This window comes from Sceloporus occidentalis, unplaced genomic scaffold (assembly GCF_023333645.1).
Source record: "Sceloporus occidentalis isolate IW3139 unplaced genomic scaffold, rSceOcc1.0.p SCAF_1, whole genome shotgun sequence".
Lineage (NCBI taxonomy): Eukaryota > Metazoa > Chordata > Lepidosauria > Squamata > Phrynosomatidae > Sceloporus > Sceloporus occidentalis.
Genome location: NW_028316981.1, coordinates 172569519 through 172591581, shown reverse-complemented (window position 1 = coordinate 172591581; position 22063 = coordinate 172569519). Strand labels below are relative to the sequence as shown.

Below are 22063 nucleotides of genomic sequence, written 5' to 3'. Positions count from 1 at the left end.
TTAAAAGGGGTCATCCCCAGAACTCAGGTTTTGGCTTTGAAATCTCAGGGCCTGGGTTGTGCCTAACCTGGCAACCATACCTGCAACAGTCCATTTAACCATGGCTGCAGACAGTGGTTCCAACAGGACACTTTTGTTTGCACCTGGATCATACATTCATCCTCCTTGATGGTGGACAGTGTGTATGCTAGCAATACCATACTCTCTTCTGGCTTTAGAATTCCCACCAAGGTTTTTGTTGTCATATTTTCTCCTTAACCTGGCTCTCAGATGGCTCTAGCACCCCCAGGCCATACTGCTCTGTCCTCCTAACTTCTTTGTCAAGGGTATCTGGGTCATTCTTTGCAGGCATTTTGAAATCTCAGGTTATCTGGTCACTCATTTCTCCCATATTTCCATTCTGAGGCTACAGCCACACTGCAGAAATAATCCAGTTTGACACCGCTTTAACTGTCCTGGTTGAGTGCTATGGAATTCTGAGAACTGCAGTTCAATTTCTGTGAGACACACTGAATGTTCACTGAATGCAGGCAGAGGAATGGTTACATCTCAGACTACATTCTTTGAAAACTATTGTGTCGCCACACTCAAAGCTAAAGGTGGGAAGAAGGAGAGCCATGTAAATCAGCAAGAGCTCCCTGTAGGATATAAAAGTAACTAATAAATAACTAGCTATGCAGGATCCTATGCTTCCTCTTTCACTTCCTTTTTCACAGCCTTATTCCATTCTGAATATATAGACACATGCATACCTCACTAAACAAAGCCTCTGGCAAAGAAGCTCTTTTTAACAAAGTCTGTCTATACTCAATGCTGCTTTTCCTCCTTGCCCTCTTTCTAAATGGAATTTTTTTTTAAGCAGCATTCAGCTGAGAGGATGCTGGTAAAAAGCTGAAGAAAACAGACTTTTGGTATTTACTGTCTGCAGTAAACAGTGCAATTACACTTGAGCTGGAAAAGAATGGGATTCTACTCTAGTTGATCCTACTTCAGCTGTATGCGTCTGCTCACAACAGGCAAGATAAGAGCTCTGGTGCCTCAATAAACTACAATTTCCAGAATTACATAGCATTGAGCTGTGGCACTAAAATGGGGTCCAACCAGATTGTTTCTGCAGTCTGGATGCAGCCTGAGGCATACCTGTACTACCATTTCTAGCAAGCCCCTGTGGCTGGATCTACACTGCAGAATTAATGCAGTTTGACACTATTTTAACTGCCATGGCTCAATGCTATGGAATTCTGGGGTTTGTAGTTTTGTGAGATATTTAGCCTTCTCTGCCGGAGAGCTCTGGTGCCACAAATTCCAGGGTTCCATAGGATGGAGCCATGGCAGTTATAGTGGTGTCAAACTGTATTAATTTAGCAGTGTAGTGCCCCTGTGGGCAGTACACTGTGTCAGTCTTTTGTGGACTGACTGAATACTACCAAGTCTAGAGAAAAACTCTGAGCCTCTAATAAAGTGCCGTATATGTTTTTAGAATATCCTCCTGTGACTGGTGGAAGCCATATCCTAGTATAATAAATCCCAAAGTAATGTTTTGATCTTACATTTCCATTGACCACAAACAACCCCAGTAATCAGGACTATTTAGTGATTTTCATTTTTAATCAAGACATTTTGGGTTTGGTGTCTACATAGACAATAGCCTTTAAAAAGCTTGGCTTAAAAGTATGTGGGACATGCCCCCAACCCAAATCATAAGACAGAGGGGTTGTGCCAAATACAGCCCTCAGTAATAATAGCAACAGCAGCTTCATTTATATACTGCTTCACACTGCCTAAGGAGTCTCAAAGTGGTTTACAGCCATAATCAGCACCATGATTTCAAAATCCTTGTGCTTCATCACACCAACACATGCCCAAAAGAAATGAAAGAAATTGTGCAAAACGAGCAAAACAGCAACAACACCTCACATGTTTAATTCTACACTACTTGCAGAATTCAGACTTACTTTTGACACAGAGGTAGCACATGCTGTATTTAGTCCAGATAACATACAGTGTTGAATGCAAATACCATTGGTAAACAAATACAAGTCTTTGGCCACAGACTTGGCTGTGTAAATATAAAAAGTATTTCATTATATGCCCATAGAACCAGTACCGGAATATAACTGTAGAAGTGCCCAGGCTGTTTTCAGCTCCCTCAAAGTGCTTTCTGGAACTTTCTTCCATTCTACAAACCAAGGGAGAAGTCCTGTTTTCCTCCTTATTCACTATACTACTTTTAAAGTACACTTGTCCCTCCACATTCCCCTGTGAATGTGGAAAAACCGCAAATAACAAAAACACTAGGTTTTTACTTGAGAGAACACCTCTCTAGGAATCTCTAGGTCCACAGGTGCAACTCTGTGGTCAAATATCTGCCAGACATTGACTACAGAATTGCATTGGAGGAGCTACAAATGCCTAGTGGTGTGTTCTCTCTAAGAATCTCTAGGTCCTTCAGTGCCACTTTTGGTTAAAGTTGACCACAGAGTTCCCCTGGAGGACCTAGATATTCCTAGAGAGAACATAATAAAATATATCAAATCTGCAAAAGTCAAAGCCGCAAATGTGGAGGGACAAGTGTAATATGTTGTAGCCCACAGCTGTGCCATCCTAAAATAGGTTGCCCAACTAGTTCCAACCAAATAATAATTAATAAGGAGAAAAACATAAATGAAAATGCAAATGGAACCATGTAGACCTTTACAAAATAGTATCTGAGGTTGCAACCATATGTACACTTCACTTGGGACTTACTTTAAGCATGCCTATGGCAGCTCTGTAAAACACAGCAGTATGCTGCTCAGATTAAAGACAGGTCCCTGACTCTAAAGATACATCACTAATTTGGTCCCTGAGGGCCACATGTGATGCTGTTAAGGAGACTGAGAATAATATATTCACACTCACTCCCAAATCATCATCTTTACTTGCTGGGAATGAACAAAAGGTTTTCTCTCTATGCAAACACACACCTGAGAGATCCAGAACCAAACCACTCCCTTGGTGTTAGCAGCAGCAGTGGGAGATTCAGTATGAGGTATCAAAACAACTACTGACATGGTATACAGTCTGAAGGATACAGTTTGAGGGCATCTACGCTACAGTACAAAATACACTGTTAGAGCCCGGAACATCATTTTTTAGAAGCTGATTTGGCACTTACTGATTTTACAAAGTAATTCACTGACATTACTTTATGGACATGTTCAAATGGCCAAAAGTGACGGGAGCATAGCGGGATGCTCCCATCACTATCAGGTAAGTGTGCCAAGATTATCAAATGATGCCACGCAACGTCACCATAATTGCATCATTATCCCATAAATAAAGAATACTTTTAGCAGTGCTTTTCATTCACAGGAGTTTTCCGTGAATAAAAAGTGACACTAGAATTGCTCTTTATTCATGAGATAATGACACAGTTATGGTGATGTCATGCAATGTCGTCTGACAATCTTCACACAATAGCGCAATAGTGACGGGAGCATCCCGTTATGCTTTTGTCACTTTTGGCCATGTGAAAATATCCATTGATAGAAAAGCAAAAAGTTACTAGCACATTACCAACATGGCATGGCTTAGTTGTTGGGGTTTTTTTTAAGTTAACAAAATATACCTTAAACTTTACCCAAAATGCCAAAAAGCAAAACTGTAGGCTTAATTAGTAAAAGTTGTTACTATTGATACCAGTCACTGCAGAAAAATAAAATAAAGTTGCTAGCCTCACGCTTACCCCTATTGCCTCTAGGATCCAAGTGGGATAAACAATACTGGACTATCATGTGGGACTGTTGTTGTTGTTGTGTGGCTTTGAGTTATGTCAAATTTATGGCAAACCTATCATGGCATTTTCTGGGCAAGATTTGTTCAGAGGAGGTTTGCCATTGCTTTCCCCTGGGTCAAACCGCTTCAATTATTTGTTCCAATTAGACAGAGCATTTCAGACACACTGTTTTATCTATAAAGTATGTGGGGAATCAGCATGTTTGAGGAATCTTTTCCAGATTCCCTGTCATTTCTAGGAAACAGAAAGTGCTGCATCCTGACTCTTTCGCAATATACCCAGTGAGATTCTCCATCTGCACTACAGCACATGAAAGTTAATAATTCCTTTCAAAACTCCCCTATAAACCATGGATCGGCAAAAATATGCATTCTCTGCTCATGCCAATTTTTAATAGAGATGCTAACTGTTTTGGACTGCAATACTGCAAGGGCAATAGCTACTGAACTCAGGGAACTTGCTTCTGCTAAGATATGTACAGAACTGTCCTGAAAGTTAACATTTCCTCTTTATCATTTTTAAACTTAACATAGTGCAACAGGATGCTCAAAGGCTGGACAAGAATGTTATAATGATTAATGTTAATATTCTGCCTTTCCCCAGAAATGATGTTCACACAACTAGAAGAAAAATGGAAGGGAGTTTCAAAGAATGAAGCAGCCACCAAGAAGGCTCCCTTCCATGTCCTCAGCAAGCGAGGCTATGATAGAGACTGGAACAAGAGAAAGCCTTCCTCCAAAGATCTTAAAGTTCTGATAGGTTTGCCACATCACCAAGGATAGGCCTTCCAGTGAGTTCTAACCTGTGTTCAATCAAACTCACTCCAAGCCTTCCACCATCATTGCTCTAGTTTCCATCCCATGTGTTTCATCACCACCAGCTCCTTAATGACTGTGCCTTGCCCTCAATCTATCTCCAAAGTGGCTCCTCCAAAGGGGCAACCCCCCCTCCACCTTTGGTGTGAGTGAACCTGCTGCAGCAGGCATCTAGCTTTTATCTCCTTGCAAAAAGTACAGGTGGTCTTCTGGTTTATTACCCAGCTGGTTGAGTACCTGGGGTATGGTTCTGCTGGGAGTGCAGATTTTTGGAGTAGGCAGCATTCCCCAAGGGAAAGTGCAGAGAAGAAAGCAAGTCTCTTTCCGGTGTGTGTGTGTGTGTGTGTGTGTGTGTGTGTGATGATGATGATGATGTCCCTTTCCCTTTCACGTGCTGATTCCTTAGAATTTTGCTTGTCAGTAAGGTACATCAGTATTACTGTATTATTATCCATCAGTAAAAGTGCCAAGCTTCATATCTTGAGAATAGCAGTTGGTGTGATGCATTGAAGTATTCAAGCGAAGTTGTGCAGGTGTCATCGTTGGACACATTATATCCAATCCATCTGGCAGAAGCCAGGGAGCCATAGCCATACCCAATGTTATGCCTAGGGTCTTTACATATCCCTAAAGGTGAGGTCTCCCCTGTCTATGCCTGTGAAGGCAAGGGGCAGCCTCCTAATACAATCCTTCTGATTATTTCTCCTAGCTTCAAAGTGTAACAGCTGCAAACCTATACCCTGGTTGGAGAAGTATACCACCTAGTGACTGATGAGGCATATTACACATTTCAAAGAAGTTGGCACTTCAGTTAATTTAAAATAGATTAATATATTTGAATACATGAAAAGCTGTGAGATGATCCTTGATTCATTAAGGAAGACCTGAAAGACACTCATATATTTACCCTTGGAGCAGCTTGGAGAAGGAGAAAATGGGTGACTATGGGCTAGGTTCACACTAGGGTAATCCTAATTTGTATCTTATTCCCTTAAATACTCTTCTGTACTTGCTCTGGTTTCTCTCCAATCTAATTCTACAAATATATCATTGTTAATGCCTTCCTAGGACTCGTCAAGGCTCACTCGCTTCAGTATTTTGTTTCTAAAAAGTGCTTACCACGCTAGTTGTATCTGCTGACATTCCTCCCTTTTAAAAAGGGACATAAAACCTCTGCCATCCTATTTATTTATTTTCATATTCTGTAACAGAGAAGCTGTGGACCATCTGGAAAACTAAGGCATCCAGCTAAGCAGGGTTAGACTTGGTTAGCATTTGGATGGGGGCCTCCAAATAATACCATATTATTGTAGGCTGTTGTTCAGAGGAAGGTAATGGCAAGTCCACTCTGATTATTACTTGCATCTCAAAATGCTCTTAAATTCATGGGATTTCCAAAGTTGACAAGCAACTTGAAGACACACACAAGTTTTCCCAAAGATGGGAACCAAGGGAATTCACAATAAGCTTTAAAACCAGAAATGTAATAAAGTTTAATAATATCACAACACTGTAATATTTTTAAATATTACAATAATTGAAATACCATTCAATACAATGTTTCACACAGTACAGCAGTACATGGATTTTTTTTAAAAAAGGGCTTAAGAGGGCATTGTAAGATTTTTACTGAAGTGTTTTACATTGTTTTTAATCCTCTTTAAGTCTATTTTCAAATTGTTTAAATACTGAGAATGTTCTATTTTAATGTTGATTTTAATATAATGTTACCTGTATTATAATTGTTTTAAATTGTAAACTGCTCTGAGTCCTAATTTCAGGGAAGAAGAGGAGCATAAATAAAGCTAACAATACAACAACAATACAGTACATTAAAACAGATCACCATGTTAAAGCAACCATCCAGTTAAATCCATTTAAAAATCATTTAAGAACACATCGGAATTAAAAGAGGTCTCTTATAAGGGATGTCCCTTATTTGAGAGCCAGAAAGCTGTCCCTTATTACAGGTGATTTCCCCTCTTTGAAGGCTGGAAAGCTTTTATTTTATATAAACAAAATGCCCACCCAAAATCACATATTTTGGGGTGTGGGCCTTTCACAAAGTCTGAAAGGTGTGCATCATATAATTTATTAATACTGACAATATATTCATTATACAGAAGAAAACATGGCTAAATGAACTTGAAATCAATACTTTAATTTGGTAGTTTGGGGAGCACAAAGTTGTTAATAGCTACTGGTCAGCTCCCCAGGTCGTAGATTTCAACTTTATTGCTGTTTTGAAAACCTGGCAACACTGGCATGCATACGTACTTGCGCGTGCACACATACTTAAAAACCCTTTCCTTCCCACCCAGTTAGTAGCCAGAAGCCTTCCTGACAAAGCTGCCCTTTGTCCCCAGTTATCAGATACTATGCGAGAGGCACTCTATTTCCTGAATTCTTGTTGCTGAAGCAGATATCAAGGTAGCATATTCTGGTCAAGATTGCCTACCTGCTCTGGATCCTTTGCTGCAAATTCATTACCTTTTAGGAACGCTCTTCTGTCTTGCATTCACAAACAAGTTAATAATGCAGCCACTACCTCCTCAAGGCAAAGCCTTCCTCTTTATGTGTGTTTTATAGTATCAATCTTGCTCATGCATATCAATCACAAGTGTCTGAGAGTACGGGAAGGGTTATATCCAAATTAACTGGGCCTTACATTCATTTGATTGGATTTTGCATTCATTGGCACTATATATCGTACTGTGTCATTGACTACCCCCTCTAGTATTGCTTGACCTTTCAGACAAAATCAAAAATAAAACTGAAGATTTTTTTTATAATACAGTAGTTCTCAAACTGTGGGAAGAAGGCAAGATTTGCTCATGGCGGGGTGGGAGACTTGGAAACCCACATCCCTCTCCCTTCTCTTCCTGAGGTTTTTCTGTCCTGGAAGGGAAACGAAAGGCAGGCAGGGTGCTTGGAGCTTCTGCCAGAGGGAGGAGGAGGAGAATTATTTCCTTATAAAATTGTTAAAATATGAATATACAGTACATGAATGTGTGGGTGAAAATATATACACTAAACAAACAAAATATTTTTATTCATATAGTATGTTGAGCAGGTGGTGCAGCATCCACATGTACATGTAATGGGGATCACAAGGGTAGAAAGTTTGAGAACCACTGTCATCATGATACCACTAAACTTTGCAGAGCCATTAATTTATGCATCTCAAGAACCAGCTTCTATTCCAGAATCTGGGTCTACTCATGTTGGAATTGATGCATCTGGGTGTGATCCTATGCATCGTTGCTAGAACACAACCCCCACTGAATTCAAGGAGATTTGCCTACAGCTAAGGCAAAGGCAAATCTCCTGTGAACAAATCTTGGCAAGAAATGCTGCATGATAGTGTTACCATAAGACAAAAACCACTGGAGAGCACTCAGCAACAACAAAGTGTGCACATAGGAGCTCAGTCTCAGTCTTTTAAGATGGCATAAGACAATCTATTCACTTACGAGTTATTCATAAACCATTTTTATTTAAAGATTTCAAAGCTACTGTCCAACCGCCATAAAACATACAATATAAAATAATATATAAAATCAATGTATAATATTCAACAATACATTATAATTTATAACACATATACATAGGAGGAGTCTGAATTATTCTGGAAAGGTTTGCCAAAGTGGGTACTCATGCATGTAGCAATGGGTTAGTGCAAAATGAGGGCAATGTTTTCCAATAAGAAATTTTCTCTCTCCCCCCCCCCCCCCCCGCCGTAAATTTTCCTTTGGTCCCCAAATTTCTAGCAGAGCAGAGAGTGAGATCTTGAAAATCTTCCACTGTCCTATTTGCTATGTTTGCATTCCCTGCCTAACTTTCCCTGCCCCTTTCATTTGAACACTTAAACTGTATTTCTAAACACTCAACTGACCCTATAAGTTACTTAAGTGCTGAAAATTTGGCGACTGAAGAAAAATTTAATGGGGGGATTCTTGTGGGGATATGCCCACATTTCCCCCCCTTTGTGGCTACAACCCTTTGTGTACCTCTTCAACATGCTCTTCAAAAATGGCCAGGTCATGTCTAATGTGAAGTAAAGGAGGGGAGAGAGTATCCAACAAAGAAACTGTCACCACTCTTAAGAGCTAATACCCTGTGTTGGATGCTTTCTTATGTTCTTTTACCAAACTTGCTAACAGGGCAAACCTTTTGGAATTTCCCAAAACAAACAGACAAGTGTACATGCATGCATGGCACACCATCAAGCCAGAACGCCTGAGGAGCTGGGACTTCCAGCTAGCATAGAAGTGGTAGTACAGTTGGCGCTCCACATATGTGACTTTGACTCTTGCAGATTTGATTATTTGCAGTTTTAATTAATATATTCACACTAAGATTCTCTAAGTCCTCCAGTGCAACTCCGCCAGACGTTGACCATAGAGTTGTGCTGGAAAATCTAGAGGTTCCTAGAGAAAACACTTCTGTAGGCATTTGTAGGTCCTCCAACATGTTTCTATGACCAACCTCTGGCAGATGTTGACCACAGAGTTGCATTGGAGGACGTGGAGACTCCTAGAGAGGTGTCCTCTTAGGTAAAAAGAATAGTGTTGGTTTTGTTAATTTGTGTTTTACACATTCATGGGGGTCCATCACCCCTAACCCCAGAAAATGTGAAGGGACCACTGTATTTAAAACTGAAACCACTGTGAATGAATTCTTCGGGAAGGGGTCCTAGGAAAGAACTGAAGCTCCCATGCCTATAAAACATATCCTGTCGCCAAAAGAATATGTACCATGGCAAGCCCCTTTTTAGTTTTGGATTCAGGATCCCTCTATGCTCTGTGGCAAAAAAGACAAATAAATGGGTCCTAGAACAGATCAAGTCTGAAATCTCCCTGGAAGCCAATATGATTAAATTGAGGCTGTCATACTTTGGCCACATCATGAGAAGGCAAGACTCATTAGAAAAGACAATAATGCTAGGAAAAGTGGTAGGCAGTTAATACAGAGGAAGATCACATGCCAGGTGACCAAAGAAAACTAATTTTAAAAAAAACATGATTTGAAATAGATAAAATGATAAAATACCTGGGTGTTAATCTAACAGTAAAAAAATCAATAATTATTTGAAAATAATTATATTAAATTATGGGAGGCTATTAGAAAAGATTTATACAAATGGAAAGATATAAATGTATCTCTACTGGGGAAAGTATCTGCGATTAAGAGGAATATTCTAGCCAAACTATTGTACTTATTTCAGACTATCCCAATTATTTTCTCAAACAAAATGTTTGCAAATTGATAAAAGGAGTTAGCTAAATTTACACGGGCAGGCAAAAAGCCAAAAATTAAATGGAAATCGCTAACAGATGCAAGACAGAGAGGTGAATTAGTGATGCCAGACCTGGAATTATACTTAGAAACGGCTAGTCTAACCTGGATTAAACAATTGATTACTTTAAAAAACAGTAGGGACATGAATTATTATCAGAATGGCATGGTCATATGTAGTACGAAATAGCAAGAGTAAATGCAGGATTTAAAAATCATTTTATAAGAAGATCCCTTATAAAATTTTGGCAAAAATATAAAGCAAGACTTTGCCCTAAAATTTCCAGTCCTCTTGGATCCCGAAAACACCATGATAGGTTCACTGCCCTAAGCCAGAAACACATACTACAAGAACACAACCTCACATGACAAGTATCTATATTTGCATCTAGTTACTTTCAGGTTATTTAAAATAAATAAAGACTAACATGCCCCTACAACCTCAGTGATAACAACTAGGTACCTCTGTTTATTGTTACTGTGTGCCTCCAAGTCATGTTTTATTTATGGCAACCCTAAGGCATACCTATCATAGTGTTTTCTAGGTAAGTTTCTTCAGAGACGGTTTGCTATTGCCATCCTCTCAGGCTGAGAGAATGTGACTTGCCCAAGGTAACCCCCCTCCAAAATCAGAAGCCTCAGTTTCAGCTTCCATCTGGCTACCTCCAGCCTCAGACCTCTTGCTTAAGGTCTCTCCTGCCTTTCCTTACCAATCACATCCGACCCAACACTGGCACCCTTTGCAGTTAGTTGCTCAAAGTGCTTCTATGCCTTTCACTATGCCAAAAGATCTTGCAGCACCTTTGAGACTGAAAGAAAGAAACCGGGAGCATGATCTTTCATAGACTTCATCCTCCTTCCTCAGATGCATGGGGTCAACAAGTAGGTGCAAGTCTAGCAAAGCTCATGCTCCCAGCTTCTTTCTTTCAATTATTCATCAAGATCCCTTGGCATACTCAGAGTGGTGTCCTAACCTCAAAAGAAGGCAAGGCACCTCAAAATGTAGGTCATTAAATACAAATTGTAGGACATGACAAAGTCAAATCTCAAAACACTCAAATGCATGCTTCTCAGTCATGCTCAGAATGTTGGAAATTACAAAGTAAAAGCTCAAAACACCCACATAAAGGTCAATTCATGCTTCTTAGTCCTGCTCCAAATTGAAGACATTGTGGAATTCCTCCTGGACAGAAGGCTGAAATGCAGGATATGATTATGATTATGATTATTAATGTCCTGCCCTTCCTCCAAGAAAGGGACTCAGGGTGGCTTACAACATTAAAAAAAACAGTACAATGTCCTGGAAGAGGCTATGTGCTGGGGCAGGGCGACCAGATGTTCTACCCAAAGGAGGACAAGGAACTGCAAAATGCAGGACAGTCAAGACAAAATGTAAGGCATTCCAAAATCAAAGCTCAAAACACAGAGAAGGAAGGGTCAATTGATGCTTCCCAGGCCTGCTCCAAAGGAAGGACAGCGTGGCATTCCTCTTGGACAAGAAGGCTGGAATGGCAGGACATGTCCTGGAGAAGGAGAATGCCTGCTCACCCTGGGCATTCCAGACTATAACAGGACTAGTTAAAAATGCTGTACCTTTCAAGCTGAGGATCCCTTGTCTTTGCCTCCTCCTCCTCCTCTTCTTCCTCAGTTTCTGACAATCCTTTGGGTTTAATCCACTGCTCTTCTTGGGCAGAAGCAGCCCCAGGACAGGAGGAGAGCCAGGTAGTGGAAGGATACAAGAGCCTGCTATTGCTGCTGTCAGGGACTGAGAGGAGAGCCTGACCGGTGCAACAGAGGCAGCACTCACTGACTTACAAGTGAAAGTAAACTAATGCCAAAAGCAATTGTAATTTACGTATAATCCAGGAAGAGGGATGGGCCAGGGGCTGGGCTGGGTACTGGAAAGGCCCTGACGTCTGCTTGAAAGAAAAAGGGAAAAGAAAAAAAAACACCAATGCCTCAGCTCTGCTCACTTTGCAATCTTCTGGAAATCTGCTGGAGGCATTGCCTTTTCCCAAATCTATTTGGCCTCCACAAAGTAAGAAAGATCAGACAGGCAGGGATATGGTTTCCAAAAGCGTTCTGAGCATCTAGAGATGGTCAGATGTCCTCATTGCCTCAAAGAGGAGGACCTTTAAAGACAAAAAGTGGAGGGCATGACCAAATCAAAGCTACCCACACTCCTACAAATATAACATCATCCAAAATCCACCAGAGTAATATCTTTATTGGATCAACTAAAATGCACATTATACATCCTGCAAGCTTTCGAAGCTCCACGGGCTTCTTCATCAGGCAGAGGTGTTGAAAATGATACGGAAAGGGGAAAAAAATTCTCGTAGAAACTTTTATTTATTTTTTGTGGGGTTTTCAGGCTATGTGGCCACGTTCTAGAAGAGTTTATTCCTGACATTTCAGCAGCATCTGTGGCTGGCATCTTCAGAGAATGCCGGCGAAACATCAGGAATATACTTTTCTAGAACATGGCCACATAGCCTCCAAAAAACACAGAAACTATGGATGCTGACCATGAAAGCCTTCGACTTCACATTTTATTTATTTATTTCAAGGATTTATATCCCACCTTTCTCCCACATGGGATATATATAAATACTGTATGATATGATATGATATGATATGATATGATATGATATAAATTCATGCTTCTTTGTCATGCTCCAGACCAGATGTCCTAACCACAAGGGCAGACAAGGCAGTGCAAAATGGAGGAGATTCAAGAAAAATGGAGGACACAGCCAAATCAAAGCTCAAAACACTCATCTAAATATAAATCCATGCTTTGTAGTCATGCCCAAAAAAGAGGGCATTTTGGAATTCCTCCTGGACCGAAGGTTGAAATGGGAGACATGTCGTGGAAAAGGAGGAGGCCTGGTCACACTACAACTAGAGAGTCTGTGTGATGTAAGTGTTTATCACGCGGCGGTTTTTGCAGCTCAGATCCAGGGTGACTCCTGCTTCAGCTATGCGAATTCACGTTATAACATGAATGTTTTATCACACCTGGTTGCCCTTCTGAATCGAGGGGGAATCGAATCCAAGGCAAGTCACATGATGCGGATTCAAGCAAAGCGGAGTGAGTGCAAATTGTATTACCACACCAGTGGGATTCAGTGATTCAAATTGGCATCCTTGCACATGCTCAGTGGGGGTCTGAATGCATCGTGACCTTGTACATTTCTGGGGTGAAAAGGGGTGCAAGTTCTTGTTCCCTGTTTCATCTAATTGTGTGATTGCGTGAATATTTGCCTCGTGAATATTTCTGTCTTCTTCATCCCCCTTTTTTATTTTGCCTTCCATTTCAGCAATTTCAACACACAGATAGATAGATAGATAGATAGATAGATAGATAGATAGATAGACATATATATCTGTATATTCACATTCACACACATACGCACATATAAAAAATGAGTTGCCCTGAAAGTTAAAAGACCACTGAAAGGAAATGGGGGGAAATTGCCGTGCTGCATCATGGGAAATTTGCAACTCGGGGGGGGGGGTTGCGGTGGTGTACCAGAGCAGAAGCAAAGTTGCATTCCACACCAGACCAATTCGGAGTGAAATCGAAGTGAGCTTGAATGCGAATTCTGTGAATTCACTTTTTCCAAATTCATCAAAATGAGGAGTCACTTTCGATTCACTACGGAAGCGCCACGGAAGGAGCTCCCATATAAAGGAATCTCATCTGATAACACATTCATGTTATAACGTGAATTTACAGAGGTGTTTATCACACAGAGGTTATTGGAGCTAAGATCAGGGGTGACTGCAGGTTGAGCGATGCGAATTGACATTATAATGTGAGTGTTTTATCACACCTGGTTGCCCTTCCGTTGCCTTTCCGAATTGAGGGGGAATCAAATCTAAGGCAAGTCATGTGATGCGGATTCATGTAAAGCGGAGTGAGTGCAAATTGTATTACCACACCGGTGCATAGCATGTGGATTCAACTTGATTCGAATTGGGACCCTTGCACATGCTCAGTGGGGCCCTGAAGGCATCCTGAACCTTTGCACTTCTGGGGTGAAGAAGGGAGTCTGGGTCCACTTTCACGTGAATGACAGCTTCACCTTTCTTCCTCCCTTCTATTTTCCCATCCCTGGCAGCCAAATTCAAAGGGGTCCTCCCTGTCAGAGCCCCCATCCATTTCATCCACATCTACATCTATCCTCTTGTCATTCTCCTCATCTATTTCATCTACATCTCTCCTTCCCTTTGTAACAGTTGCCTTCTCTTAGGTTGCATCCACACTGGGGAGATAATCTGGTTTAACTACACTTTGACTGTCCTGGCTCAGTGCCATGGAATTCTGGGAGTTCCATCTCTCCCTCCAGCCTCCTGTTTCTTTCATTTCAGATCTGTCATCTGGATTGAAATCTACCTTCCATTCCTTTCCAGTTTCATGTGAATGCTAGCCTCTGCATCTGCACTGAGGAAATAATCCGGTTTGACTTCACTTTAGCTGTCCTGGCTCAGTGCTGTGGAATTCTGGGACTGTAGTGTCCTCAGACAGTGAGCCTTCTCTGCCAGAGAGCTCTGGTGCCTCAGCAAACTAATAACTTATTATTATTATTATTTTAAATATATTATTATTATTATTATTATTATTGGAGTTGGAGTTGTTGTGGGATCCTTGGCTCGAGGCTATGGAATTCTGGGAATTCCATCTCTCCCTCCAGCCTCCTGTTTCTTTCCCTTCAGATCTGTCATCTGGATCTACCCTCCATCCCTAGCCTCACATGAATGATAGGGAATGTCACCTATCTCTAAATGCTCTCTGCTTCAACCGAATGTATCACCCACTGGCAAAATTATTGTTATTGTTGTTATTATTATTGTGCAGTGAAAGAATTTTTAAAATAATAATAATAATAAATTTATTTCACTGCAAAATAATCAGTGTAGAAACTGATTCTACTTGGAAGTAAATCCTGCCTCCACCTTGGTCCCACTTTGGAGGACGTCCTGCCCCCCACCCCCAAAGAGTCCTATAGAAACTTTACTAACCCCACTCTCTCTCTTTGCCCCCCCCCCTTTTTCCTTTTTCTTCCCCCCAATCTCCCCCCTCCTTGCCAGCATGTCTCCTGTCCACATTAAAACATGAATGCATTCATTCAAGGGGAGGCACCGGAAGCAAATGAGGCAAAATTGCAGCACAGCATCATGGGAAATTTGCAACCCAGGGGTTTTGCGGTGGTGTTCCAGTGCACAAGCAAATTGGCATTCCACAGCAGACCAATACACAGTGAGTTCGAACCAAGCCTCAATGCGAATCCCATCAACTCACTTTTTAGCGGACTCCCCAAAATGAGGAGCCAGTAAGGATTCAGTCCGGAAGCACCGTGGAAACCCCACAGGAGGAGCTCCCATTGAAAGGAACCAGGTGTGAAAATACATTAACGTTATAATGTGAATTCACATTGTTTGATTCGCAATCACCCTGGATCTGAGCTGGTAAACCCCCATTTGATAAATGCCACAGTTGGACCCGCGCTCACGTCGGAACTGAGCTGCAAAAAGCTGCAAAAACCTCCGTGTGATAAACACCGTAGTGATGTTGTTTGAGTTTTGAACTAGGACTCTGGAGATCAGGATTTGATTTCCAATTCAACATAAAAAGCCCCTGGGGGAACTTGGGCAAGTCCCACTCTCTCAGGCCCCATTCATACTGGTCTAAAAGACCTGGAAGGAACTGGGCTGATCCGGATGCCCCTCCCCCGAATCGCTCCGTTAGCAAGTGCCCACTACAAATTTGAAATCGAATGCATTTTGACCTGCAAATTAGAAATCGAATGCATTCTGTGTCTGCTGGCGAGGTGGCTGCTGCCAATCAAGCTATCGTCATGGTGACGTTTGCAGGGCATCGGGGAAAGTGTCCTCCCTTTTTAAAGAGCCAGGCACAGGGGTTTCAGCAGCTGAAGCAGGGAGAGAGATGCCTCTCTCTCTCTCTTTTTATAAACCTGTGGGCTTTGGGGTCAGATCTGCCCCTGTCCCAGGCAAAGGATGGGATTGCCATGCATTTTTTTTATGCTTTTAAAAGCAACATTAGCTTTCCCTTTGCTTCCCTTGCTGTATCTGCTCAAGAAGACAAACCATGCGCATATTTGCTCCAAAAAAATTGTTAAAAATGTAACATTGATTGTTTGCAACATTTGTAGCTTCCCCCTCTGCAGAAGGCAAGGAGATCCAAGGATATAAAGTGCAAGCCCAGCTCCATCTGCCTCTGGAATACAAACATAATGTATTCAATGCGCATATTTGCTCCAAAAAAAATGTTAAAAATGTAACATTGATTGTTTGCAACATTTGTAGCTTCCCCCTCTGCAGAAGGCAAGGAGATCCAAGGATATAAAGTGCAAGCCCAGCTCCATCTGCCTCTGGAATACAAACATAATGTATTCAATGCGCATATTTGCTCCAAAAAAAATTGTTTGAATTTGAAAAGGGGGGGGGGTTGCCTGACGTGAGCTCCGTTCGTGACCTGAATTTTTTCCTCCTGCAAGGGAAGGAATGCTTTGGGCAGGGAATGCAGGGAAAAGAGGCTCCTAAAGAATGCCTTCCCTTGCTCCCTTCTTCCCAGGGCTCTTTCCTCCTCCCCCTCCCCTCCGATGAGGGGAGGAAATGCCTTGCCCTTTGCCCACCCTCTGACCTAAATCCCTCCCTCAATTTGCCTCGATCGTGATCGAGGCCAACTTCTCATTCCCAGGACCCGGGGTTTTCCAAAAGAAACGGTATTTGCGCCGATTTCAAAAACACCGCACTAGGGGCCATTTAACACGGAACGGGTGTGCAAGCCCTGGATTCGCTTGTGTGAGATTCGGGGTGAGTAGGAACTTCACGTGATTGAATCGGTTTCAGAACCGATTTTTTTTGTAATGTGAATGGGCCCTCAGTCTCAGAGGTTCGCCTTAGGATCACCATAAGTAAAAAATGATTTGGAGCCATACAACAACAACAACGAACAGAGATATCTAGCTATTATCACTGAGGTTGTCAGGGCATTGTGTGTGTGTTTGTTTGTTGTATGCCTTTAAGCCATTTCCAGCATATGGTGACCCTAAGGCAAACCTATCATGGGTTTCCTTGGGAAAATTTGTTCAGAGGAGGGTTGCTATTGCCTTCCCCTGAGGCTGAGAGAGGGTCACTTGCCCAAAGCCACCCAGTGGATTTCATAGTCAAGCTGGGAATCAAACCCTGGTCTCCAGAATCCTAGTCCAATGCTCAAACCACTACACCATACTGGCTCTCTTAGTCTTCATTTATTGTAAATAACACGGAAGTAGCTAGATGCAAATGTGGATACTTATAGTTTGTATTTTTGTTGTGTGCCTTGGTTTCTGACTTACAGCAACACTAAAGTGAACCTATCACGGGGCTTTCTGGGGCTGAGAGTGTGTGACTCTCCCAAAGTCACCCAGTGGGTTTCCAAGGCCAAGTGGGAATTTGGACCCAGTGCAACTTAAACTATTACACCACACTGGCTTTCTGAGGTTGTCAGATTGTTGTTTTAGGGTGACACTATCTTGACTTAGGGTCACCATAAGTCAAAAATGACACAACAACAACAAAATCCCATTCACTGAGACTCAGACCAGTTTTTCAATAGCAATAACACAATAATAACAATAATAATAATAATAATTTTTATTTATATTTCCCACTTCTCCCAAGGATCGAAGCGGGATTACATCATTAAATAGCATGGGTGTGAGTGTGGTAAGACAACATGGATTTCCTACATGTAATGAAACAGCAGAATGATGTTTCAACATTGGTTTTCTCAGAAACATGAAAAAAGGAAGCATTGGCAGAGCCTAGGGCACTGAATAACACCAGAAACTATGTTGTTCAGGCAGTGCTGGAAATCACAAAAGTGTTTCAAAATTGTTTTTGTGGCAAATTACAATATTACAATATATTGTATATGACTGCTTCAATATATTAAGCAATTGTTTCAATTAGGATTGAAAAAGTCTTTGTGCTTGATATCGGTATAAATAAAGATATAATATGCTTATGTGTTGTTACAGTTATCTCTCCTTTCCTCAAATGAGGTCAAAGCACTATAATGTTTCCCTTCTTTCCCACTTTATCTCTGCACCAACACCTGCTCTGGCAAAGATCAGGCTATTAGTAAAAGAATTTACTAATACTAATACCAATACTAAGATATTATTATTATCACACAAAAGCCTTTAATTGTCCCTTAGGGTTTTGTTATTTTGGGGTAACTTCAGAGAAGTTCAGGGTTGTTGTTTTTAAACAACAATCTGGAATAAAACATCCCATAATCATTTTAACAGATAAACATGATGTCACTAAAATACATAAAAATGTGGATGCGTGTTTTTGTTTCTTTTGCAGATGAATAAAAGCCCACAATTGGCTGGTCTTCTGCCCTTTTAAATGTGGACATCTATGTCCTCAATCATTTGGATTTTAAAAATACAATTCTTGCTTTTATTCATGGATAATCATTGGGACTAAGCTGAGCTTCTCGATTTAGTGTCCGCCACGGTTGACAGCTGGCCATGCCCCCAACTGCTTTTATATTAAAGGAAATTATTAGAAACATTGTGTATGCAGTTCTATGCCATGTGTGCATATTTACTTGGGAGTAAGTCATAGAACCATAGGCGGGTTACAGACCGCCGCTTTGCGGCGGTCTGCCGCTGCCATTTGCTCTGTGCGGGAGCCACAGCAGCCACACTGCGCGGCTCCCGCACGGACTGAAAAAGAAGCTCCAAAATGGAGCTTCTTTAAGCGGTGCCTCTATGACGTCGCGAGGCGCCAGGGGCAGACTCGCGACATCATAGACGCTGCGACACGTGCGGACACAGAGCGTCTGATATGTAAATATGGCGGCGGCCGTGTGGAACGGCCGCCGCCATATTGTACGTACAGAATACATACTAGGGTTAGGTGGTGTGGAAGCACCGCCCCTTCCTAACCCTAGTACGTATTCATTACGTACTAAATGGCGGTGTGTAACCCGCCATAGAATAATAGAGTTGGAAGAGACTGCAAGGGCCATCCAGTCCAACCCCCTGCCATGCAGGAAATCCAAATCAAAGCATCCCCGACAGATCCAGCCTCTGTTTAAAGACCTCTAAAGAAGGAGACTCCACTACACTCCGAGAAAGGAGTGTGTTCCACTGTCGGACAGCCCTTACTGTCAGGAAGTTCCTCCTAATGTTGAGGTGGAATCTCTTTTCCTGGAGCTTGCATCCATTGTTCCGGGTCCTAGGCTCTGGAGCACCAGAAAACAAGCTTGCTTCCTCCTCAATATGACATCCTTTTAAGTACCGTATATACTCAACTATAAGTCGACCTCACGTATAAGTCGAGGGTAGGTTTTGGGGGCAAAATTATGGATTTTGATATGACCTGTAGATAAGTTGAGAGTAAGACTTAGGGGCATATAGCAAAGGAGCTGAAGGATGAAGCAAAGCAAAACAATGTCAAATAATTTACAAAATTCCAGCAAACATAATTCTTTGTGCTCACTCTTAAGGCTGGATAGATGAGAGAGTAGAGGGAGTGTGCTTCCAGGACAGATTATACTCTTGCTTTTCACCAGGGGATAGTTTCTTTTTTAAAATAAGAGTTAAGGTACAGTACTTACACTGACCCATGGATAAGTCGACTCAGGTTTTTTGGGTCAATTTTTTGACCTAAATTTCTAGACTTATACATGAGTATATACAATATTTAAACAGGGCTATCATATCACTTCTTAACCTTCTCTTCTCCAGGCTAAATATCCCTGCTCCCTAAGTCGTTCCTCGTAGGGCATGGCTTCCAGACCCTTCACCATTTTAATTGTCCTCCTTTGGACACGCTCCAGTTTCTCCATATCCTTTTTAAATTGTGGTGCCCAGAACTGGACTCAATATTCCAGGTGGGGCCTGACCAAAGCAGAATATAGTGGCACTATGACTTCCCGTGATCTAGACACTATACTTCTATTGATGCAGCCTAAAATCGCATTGGCCTTTTTAGCTGCCGCGTCACACTGTTGACTCATGTTCAACTTGTGGTCTACTTGGACTCCTAGATCTCTTTCACACGTAGTTTCATTCAGCCAGGTGTCACCCATCCTATATCTGTGCATTTTATTTTTCCGCCCTAAGTGCAGTACCTTACATTTCTCCATATTGGATTTCATTTTGTTAGCTTTGGCCCAGCTTTCTAGTCTATTCAGGTCATCTTGAATTTTGATCCTGTCCTCTGGGGTATTAGCTACTCCCTCTAGTTTGGTGTCATCCGCAAATTTGATCAGTATGCCCCCAATTTTAATAATAATAATAATAATTTGTTTTATTTATATACCGCTATTCCAAAGATCATAGCGGTGAACAGCAAGTAAGCTAATTAGCAAGTAAGCTAATTTGCCCCCAACAGTCTGGGTACTCATTTTAGCGACCTTGGAAGGATGGAAGCCTGAGTCGAGCTTGGGCCCTTTTGCTGGTCTTGAACTCGCAACCTTGTGGTTTTGAGTAAATGGCTGCAGTACAGGCATTTAACCACTGCGCCACCAGGGCTCCTTACTTATTTTGTCCTCATGAGACTCACTGATGTTTGACATAGTGGGTCATCTCGACAACAGAAACTTCCCTCATCCAAAACTAGAGGGAGTGCATATCTCAGCCCTGCTTTATGTAGATGATGCAGCAGTAATTTCAAGAAAACACATTGGCCTAAAAAGAGCACTAAGAACACTAACACAGTACTGCAGAGAGCAACAACTAGAATTCAACTATCAAAAAAGTAAAACCATTGCATTTGTTAAAAGTCCCAAGAATCATAACTGGAGTACAGTCGCCCCTCCTAACTTGCGGGGATCCCTTCTGGACCCCCTCCCCTCGAATTAGACTTGCAGATAATCAAGCCCCATTGAAATGAATGGGGAGGGCTCTTGCATGCAAGCATAAGGTGTGCACCACGGGAGCTCGCCCCATTCACCTCAATGGTGGGTTGCCCCTCCATGGATTGTCAACTTCGCCAATTTCAAGTCCACGGACTTGGAGGGGCGACTGTATAGATGGCCACAAGACTGAACAAGTCTCCTGTTTCAAATATCTGGGGTAATCTTTCACACTACTGGTAGTAGAAAAGCACATGGAGACTATGTTGCTGGGATATGAAAAGGCTAAAGCAACCATCAAACAACGGGTGGAAGTTACAAAGAGACAGCTAGATCTAGCTAGTTCCACAACTTTTATTGCTAGTGACACCAAAAGACATTTGGCAGCACCTATATACTTAGCAAAACTTGAAGTACCTGAAGACCAGAGAGCCTTTACTTTGGCCCAATGCCATGCCCTTCCCTCAGCCATCGTTGAAGGGCCGATACAAGAAGATCCCCTTCTTAGACACATTATGCCCCTGTGACTCCGGTCAAATAGAGACAACAGAGCAGGTACTACTCCAGTGCTCATACTACAGGGACATGAGCCACAGCCTTATTTCACCTCTATTGTATAAACATCAAGGACACACCAGTCAATTGTACACTTTTCTGTTGCTTTCAGATATTAACTCTGATACAGTAAAATTCGTCAGGCAATGACCTCCGCAGTAGATTAGTACAAAGGTCTTGCCACACTGGGATCTAAAAGGATATTTTAAATACTGTATTTAACCTGTGTTTTTAACCTTATTTTTGCCTTCTTTTGTCCTGTATCCCCTTTTTACCTGTGCTAGTCTATGATTGTAATAAAGATGAACTGAACAGACTCGCTGGTGCTAATTGTTGATAAGAAATATACAGGATTGCTCCAAACAGTCGCAAAAGGGAACCCATCTCCAGCACTATTGCAAATGCCACAACACATACAACCCAAGCCAAAACAACAGCACAACTCTGTCATTAAGCTTTGCTCAGCAAAAAAAGTTTCTTTTTGTATTTCACAACCTGTTTTCCGGTTCAAATTTCATCATGGATTTGCTAACTTCCTTCCTACTAGTTAAGGCTAAGTTTGTGATCAAGAGGAGACTAATGTGTACACTGGGCCATGGAGGGCATGGACAACAAGAATCTGTCTTAAACATTTAGAAACTATAGTTACCCTAACATGGTTAACAATTTTAATTACATTAAATCAAATATTTCAAATGAAAACTTGAAGTACCTAAACACCTGAAGTAC

The 22063-nt window shown here is 41.6% G+C and overlaps 1 protein-coding gene across 1 annotated transcript in view; it reads right to left on the bottom strand.

Moving 5' to 3' along the window:
• The window catches only part of STAT6 (signal transducer and activator of transcription 6), an 85479-nt gene extending 73841 nt beyond the window's left edge, over nucleotides 1-11638 (bottom strand). Inside the window, exon 1 of the mRNA XM_089482399.1 lies at nucleotides 11485-11638. The gene's annotated coding sequence lies outside the window, so the exon portion shown is untranslated. The remainder of the gene's footprint in view (nucleotides 1-11484) is intronic.
• Between the last annotated feature and the right edge of the window lie 10425 nt (nucleotides 11639-22063).